The sequence below is a fragment of the Ambystoma mexicanum genome, chromosome 6q, assembly GCF_040938575.1.
Source record: "Ambystoma mexicanum isolate Mex_15411 chromosome 6q, UKY_AmexF1_1, whole genome shotgun sequence".
NCBI lineage: Eukaryota > Metazoa > Chordata > Amphibia > Caudata > Ambystomatidae > Ambystoma > Ambystoma mexicanum.
In genome coordinates this window covers 1,479,719,584-1,479,725,583 of record NC_090937.1, presented here as the reverse complement: position 1 = coordinate 1,479,725,583, position 6,000 = coordinate 1,479,719,584, and positions in this window count along the sequence as shown.

Sequence of the window (6,000 nt, the reverse complement as noted above, 5' to 3'; positions counted from 1 at the left end):
TCCAAAAGTCAACTATATACAGATAAACAATCTAGGGTCCATGATCCCAACCGAAGAAATGAAACCTATCTAATAACACTACCTAAAAAAAAAAATATATACAAAAATGTGGCCCATTGTCCAAAAGGTCCAAAAAAAATTCAAAACCAAAGGAAACCTAACACTAACTACAGAACTATTTACAAGGGCAGCGGGCTAGTCTGACAGCTCACTTCGGGATTTTCCGGGCTAGGGCATCATCGAACTCCTGCTCAATGTCCCGGAGGCGGTCCTCCTCCATGGCCCCGAGGGTCCGCATGGCCATCCACATGTTTACCCCAAACTCCCTGCGGATTGCCTTGAGGCACTCGGCCCGCCTCAGGGCCCTCCGCATGGAGTTCTCCGCCCTGACCATCGTGAGCCGTGCCTCTTCCGCCCGCTGCCGCTCCGCATCTATGGCGTGGCCCAACTGCTGCCACACGGAAGACACTTCCCGTCGTGGGTCCTCCTGCCCTCCAGCCGATGCCTGCCCCTCCGATGTGGAAGGCCCCGAGCCATCATGGCTCCCACCACGTTGCTGCTGCTGCTGCGCCTCTGCCCGTGCACTGCCTCTTGCTGCCTGCACATCCTCCGCTGGCTGGGGTGCAGTCGTTAATGTGGCCACCCCTGCTGGACGTCCGACTCCCGACTGTGGCAGGGATGCCACCTACACCAGCCTGGCCGCACCGTCAGAGGCAGCTCCACAGGGCACCCAGGTGACTGATGGGTGGGAAGATGGCACAGAGGACGACTGGCGCATAAGGGGTTCAGTGGAGGAGGGGGTCTGAGCAAGCCCCATCAAACGGAGGAATCCGGCCTGGGTGACCTGTCCCAGTAGGCTGATGCGGTCAAGGAGCCATTCGAGATGACGTGCAGCCTCCTCATGAAAAGACTGCAGGTCACCTTGCATGGCCCGTTGACGCAACGCCACACCAGTCAGGACAGGCTCAGCCCGGACCCGGATAGCCACGTCCACAGGCAGAGGAAGGCCAGTTGTCGTGAGCTCATCCCCTGCCTGAAAACGGGTCTGGACGTAGGCATCCCTGCTGGTGCAAGATGATGCAGTGACAGGATCAGGAACAGGATTGCACACAGGCACCTCCGCGGCGACCTGTGCTGCCTCCTGTCCCTGGTCCTGCACTACACCACTAGCACCAGTGGAATCCCCACCTCCAGACCCCGTCTCTGTTGCTTGCACGGTCTCCTCCTCCACCAAACCCCCCACCAACCTGGATGACTCCGTGCCATCTTCCCCCGTTGGGCCCTGTGGGGTCCCAGCTGCCCCTTCTGCTGCCGAGGAGTCCAACTCCGACCTCCGCCTCTTGGACCTCCCCCCGGCAGCTGCGGCCTGGGACGCGGCACCGGACTCCTCACTCCCTGACGAGATCACAACCTGGGAGGGGAGCCGGGCCTTGCGTCTCCAGCTGGCGGTGTGATCCCCGCTGCTGTGCTCCACAGCACCTTCTCCGCCCTCTTCATCAGTTGACGCTGCAGACAGGGAGAAATAAAACACAGGCATCAGGGCACTGTACAATGGACACATACACACATGACAGTTGCACATGAGTGGCATTGGCAAACCTCAGACATGGCATCACAATCGGCAACACACATGTCATTTCAACTTGCACACATGAGCCATACCACAGCCACATCGCAACTGCCAGCATCATCCATACACATACAACAGCATGAGCAGGCAAAGGTGAGCCAGACATCACATGCAACACAGGGAGTGCACCACACATGCACGCACACCACCACACTTGCATGCATGTGTACACCTCAACCAACTGTCGCAGTGTTCCGATGGGCATCCATGTCACATCTGCCAATCAGGCTTCCACATCCCGCTGTCACATGCATCCATGTTGCATCACTGCTGCACCCTTGTCAAATACACACACATGCACATGTACACAGTGCTGATACATGCAGCTGAAAACAACATACATGCGTGACATCACGAATATGCCTATTTACCTACACATTCATCCAAACATGTGTGCCCACACAACTGCATTTGGCATGCAAGCCTACACACACAAGCACCATCCATGTCTCACACATGACAGCCCTTGCATGAGTTAGCCTCACGGCCCTGTACACCCCCACCCATACTCGGCCCCATACAAACATATGTGCAACCGGCACACTACTGGCACATCACCACACGCACAGCTTACAATCATGATGCATGTACACTTACCGCTCGTCTCCACACGGTCTGCCTCTCATGGACCTGGACGTGGAGCGCTGGGGATATGTGTTACAGGACCCTCATCTGATCTTCCGACAAGTGGCCCCGGCGCCCCTTAGCATCCGCTGCCTTCAAGAGGCACCGGGCCTTGTTCAGGGTCCTGGACCTGAAGTCCTCCCAGCGCTTCTTGACATGTTGGAAGTCGCGGACTGCCACCCCCTCCGCGTTGATGGCAGTCACGATGTCCGTCCAGATCCGAGTCCGTCCTTTCTTGTCGGCGCGCACACTTCCGTAGAGGGCATCATACTGCCCCAGGACTTGCTCCACCAGGACACCAACTTCCCTGGCACTGAAGCTGGTGCCCCTCTGCCTCTCTGGCCGGGGGTTGTCAGTGGTGCCAGATGTTGCAGTGCCCGGCATGACACCCCCAGAGTCAGGAGTGGGTGGGCAACTGGGTCCTGGGGCTGGGCTGTGGAGCGATGGAATCCCAGTCGGGAGTCTTCGGTTCCAGCAGGGGTGGTCACAGCAACAGCACCCCTGGCTGATGTGCAGGCAGCAAATGGCAGGGCACGTGGGCAGCAGGCAGTCAGGCAGCAGCAGATGGAAGGTGGGAGCGTGCTCGGGGCTCTGGGGGGCAGTAATTCGGCCTTCTGGGCAGGAGCGTGGTCTTCCATGTGCTTACGCGTGGCCAGCTTGATACGGAGTGATTTTGCACGTGAAAATCCTGCACGTCTGCGTGTAAATCGAGGAAAGGACCTTAGCGCGTATGCACGTCAGCACGCATATGCGATTTCATTGGACCAAAGGCCCTTAGCGCGTAAGCGCGTCTGTGACATGACGCGCGGGGGTGTTTCCCTCATAACACGTGATGACGTCGGAATAGCCCGCTGCCCTTTTAAATAGTTCTGTAGTTAGTGTTAGGTTTCCTTTGGTTTTGCATTTTTTTTGGACCTTTTGGACAATGGGCCACATTTTTGTATATATTTTTTTTTTTAGGTAGTGTTATTAGATAGGTTTCATTTCTTCGGTTGGTATCATGGACCCTGGATTGTTTATCTGTATATAGTTGACTTTTGGATTTTCAATTTTTTTTATGATTTCCCCATGGAGCAATGGTTTTCGATTTTAATTTTCCATTGGATTTACTTTTGTGGACTGTGACTTTGGACACCTTTCCTTTGCGTTATGATTTGTTGTTTTTGCATTATTTGACGGACCTGCTGATTTTTTTTTTAATTTCAATTATTGTTTGTTTATTTTTGATTCAATTTATGTTGCTTTTAATACATATTTTTTCTTCAAAGTTCAATGTGTAGTATCATCTCATTGGTTTCATGCATATCATGATATGGGTTTTGACATTCACTGACACCCATTGGGTGTATGTGAGGGACATGTGTTCATTTCCAAACTTGCAATTAGGGTTCTATCATGTTTTTGCCATTTCTAAGTGGGTGGATGCAATACTCGGGTGGGTGTTTGGCATTTGGAGGCTGACCATAAGGGCCAGGGATCTACATTGTGGTGACATGTTGGCTGGGGGACATGAGTGGGGGCCTGGTGGAGGGTGCCCCTGGATGCTGTGGGGTGGGGGTACAGGGGGACATGTGTGGGGGCCTGGTGGAGGGTGCCCCTGGATGCTGGGGGTGCAGGGGGACATGAGTGGGGGCCTGGTGGGGGGTACCCCGGGATGCTGGGGGGTGGGGGTGGTGGTAGACATGAGTGGGGGCCTGGTGGAGGGTGCCCCTGGATGCTGGGGGGTGGGGATGCAGGGGGACATGAGTGGGGGCCTGGTGGAGGCTGCCCCTGCACTGCTGGGGGGTGGGGGTGGTGGGAGACATGAGTGGGGGCCTGGTGGAGTCTGCCACTGCACTGCTGGGGGGTGGGGGTGCAGGGAGACATGAGTTGGACATGAGTGGGGGACTGGTGGAGGGTGCCCCTGGATGCTGGGGGGTGTAGGTGGTGGTAGACATGAGTGGGGGCCTGGTGGAGGCTGCCCCTGGATGCTGGGGGGTGGGGGTGGTGGGTGACATGAGTGTGGGCCTGGTGGAGGCTGCCCCTGCACTGCTGGGGTGTGGGGGTGCAGGGAGACATGAGTTGGACATGAGTGGGGGCCTGGTGGAGGGTGCCCCCGGATGCTGGGGGGTGGGGGTGGTGGTAGACATGAGTGGGGCCTGGTGGAGGCTGCCCCTGCACTGCTGGTGGGTGGGGGTGGTGGTAGACATGAGTGGGGGCCTGGTGGAGGCTGCCCCTGGATGCTGGGGGGTGGGGGTGGTGGGAGACATGAGTGGGGGCCTGGCATGGGCTGCCCCTGCACTGCTGGGGGCTGGGGGTGCAGGGAGACATGAGTTGGACATGAGTGGGGCCTGGTGGAGGGTGCCCCTGGATGCTGGGGGGTGGGGGTGGTGGTAGACCTGAGTGGGGGCCTGGTGGAGGCTGCCCCTGCACTGCTGGGGGGTGGGGGTGGTGGTAGACATGAGTGGGGGCCTGGTGGAGGCTGCCCCTGCACTGCCGGGGGGTGGGGGTGCAGGGAGACATGAGTGGGGGCCTGGTGGAGGGTGTCCCTGGATGCTGGGGGGTGGGGGTGGTGGTAGACATGAGTAGGGGCCTGGTGGAGGCTGCCCCTGCACTGCTGGGGGGTGGGGGTGGTGGTAGACATGAGTGGGGGCCTGGTGAAGGCTGCCCCTGCACTGCTGGGGGATGGAGGTGCAGGGAGACATGAGTTGGACATGAGTGGGGGCCTGGTGGAGGGTGCCCCTGGATGCTGGCGGGTGGGGGTGGTGGGAGACATAAGTGGGGGCCTGGTGGAGGCTGCCCCTGCACTGCTGGGGGGTGGGGGTGCAGGGAGCCATGAGTGGGGGCCTGGTGGAGGGTGCCCCTGGATGCTGGGGGGTGGGGGTGGTGGTAGACATGAGTGGGGGCCTGGTGGAGGCTTCCCCTGCACTGCTGGGGCGTGGGGGTGCAGGGAGACATGAGTTGGACATGAGCGGGGGCCTGGTGGAGGGTTCCCCTGGATGCTGGGGGGTTGGGGTGGTGGGAGACAAGAGTGGGGGCCTGGTGGAGGCTGCCCCTGCACTGCTGGGGGGTGGGGGTGGTGGGAGACATGTGTGGGGGCCTGGTGGAGGGTGCCCTGCACTGCTGGGGGGAGGGGGTGCAGGGAGACATGAGTTGGACATGAGTGTGGGCCTGGTGGAGGGTGCCCCTGGATGCTGGGGGGTGGGGGTGGTGGTAGACCTGAGTGGGGGCCTGGTGGAGGCTGCCCCTGCACTGCTGGGGGGTGGGGGTGGTGGTAGACATGAGTGGGGGCCTGGTGGAGGCTGCCCCTGCACTGCCGGGGGGTGGGGGTGCAGGGAGACATGAGTGGGGGCCTGGTGGAGGGTGTCCCTGGATGCTGGGGGGTGGGGGTGGTGGTAGACATGAGTAGGGGCCTGGTGGAGGCTGCCCCTGCACTGCTGGGGGGTGGGGGTGGTGGTAGACATGAGTGGGGGCCTGGTGAAGGCTGCCCCTGCACTGCTGGGGGATGGAGGTGCAGGGAGACATGAGTTGGACATGAGTGGGGGCCTGGTGGAGGGTGCCCCTGGATGCTGGCGGGTGGGGGTGGTGGGAGACATAAGTGGGGGCCTGGTGGAGGCTGCCCCTGCACTGCTGGGGGGTGGGGGTGCAGGGAGCCATGAGTGGGGGCCTGGTGGAGGGTGCCCCTGGATGCTGGGGGGTGGGGGTGGTGGTAGACATGAGTGGGGGCCTGGTGGAGGCTTCCCCTGCACTGCTGGGGCGTGGGGGTG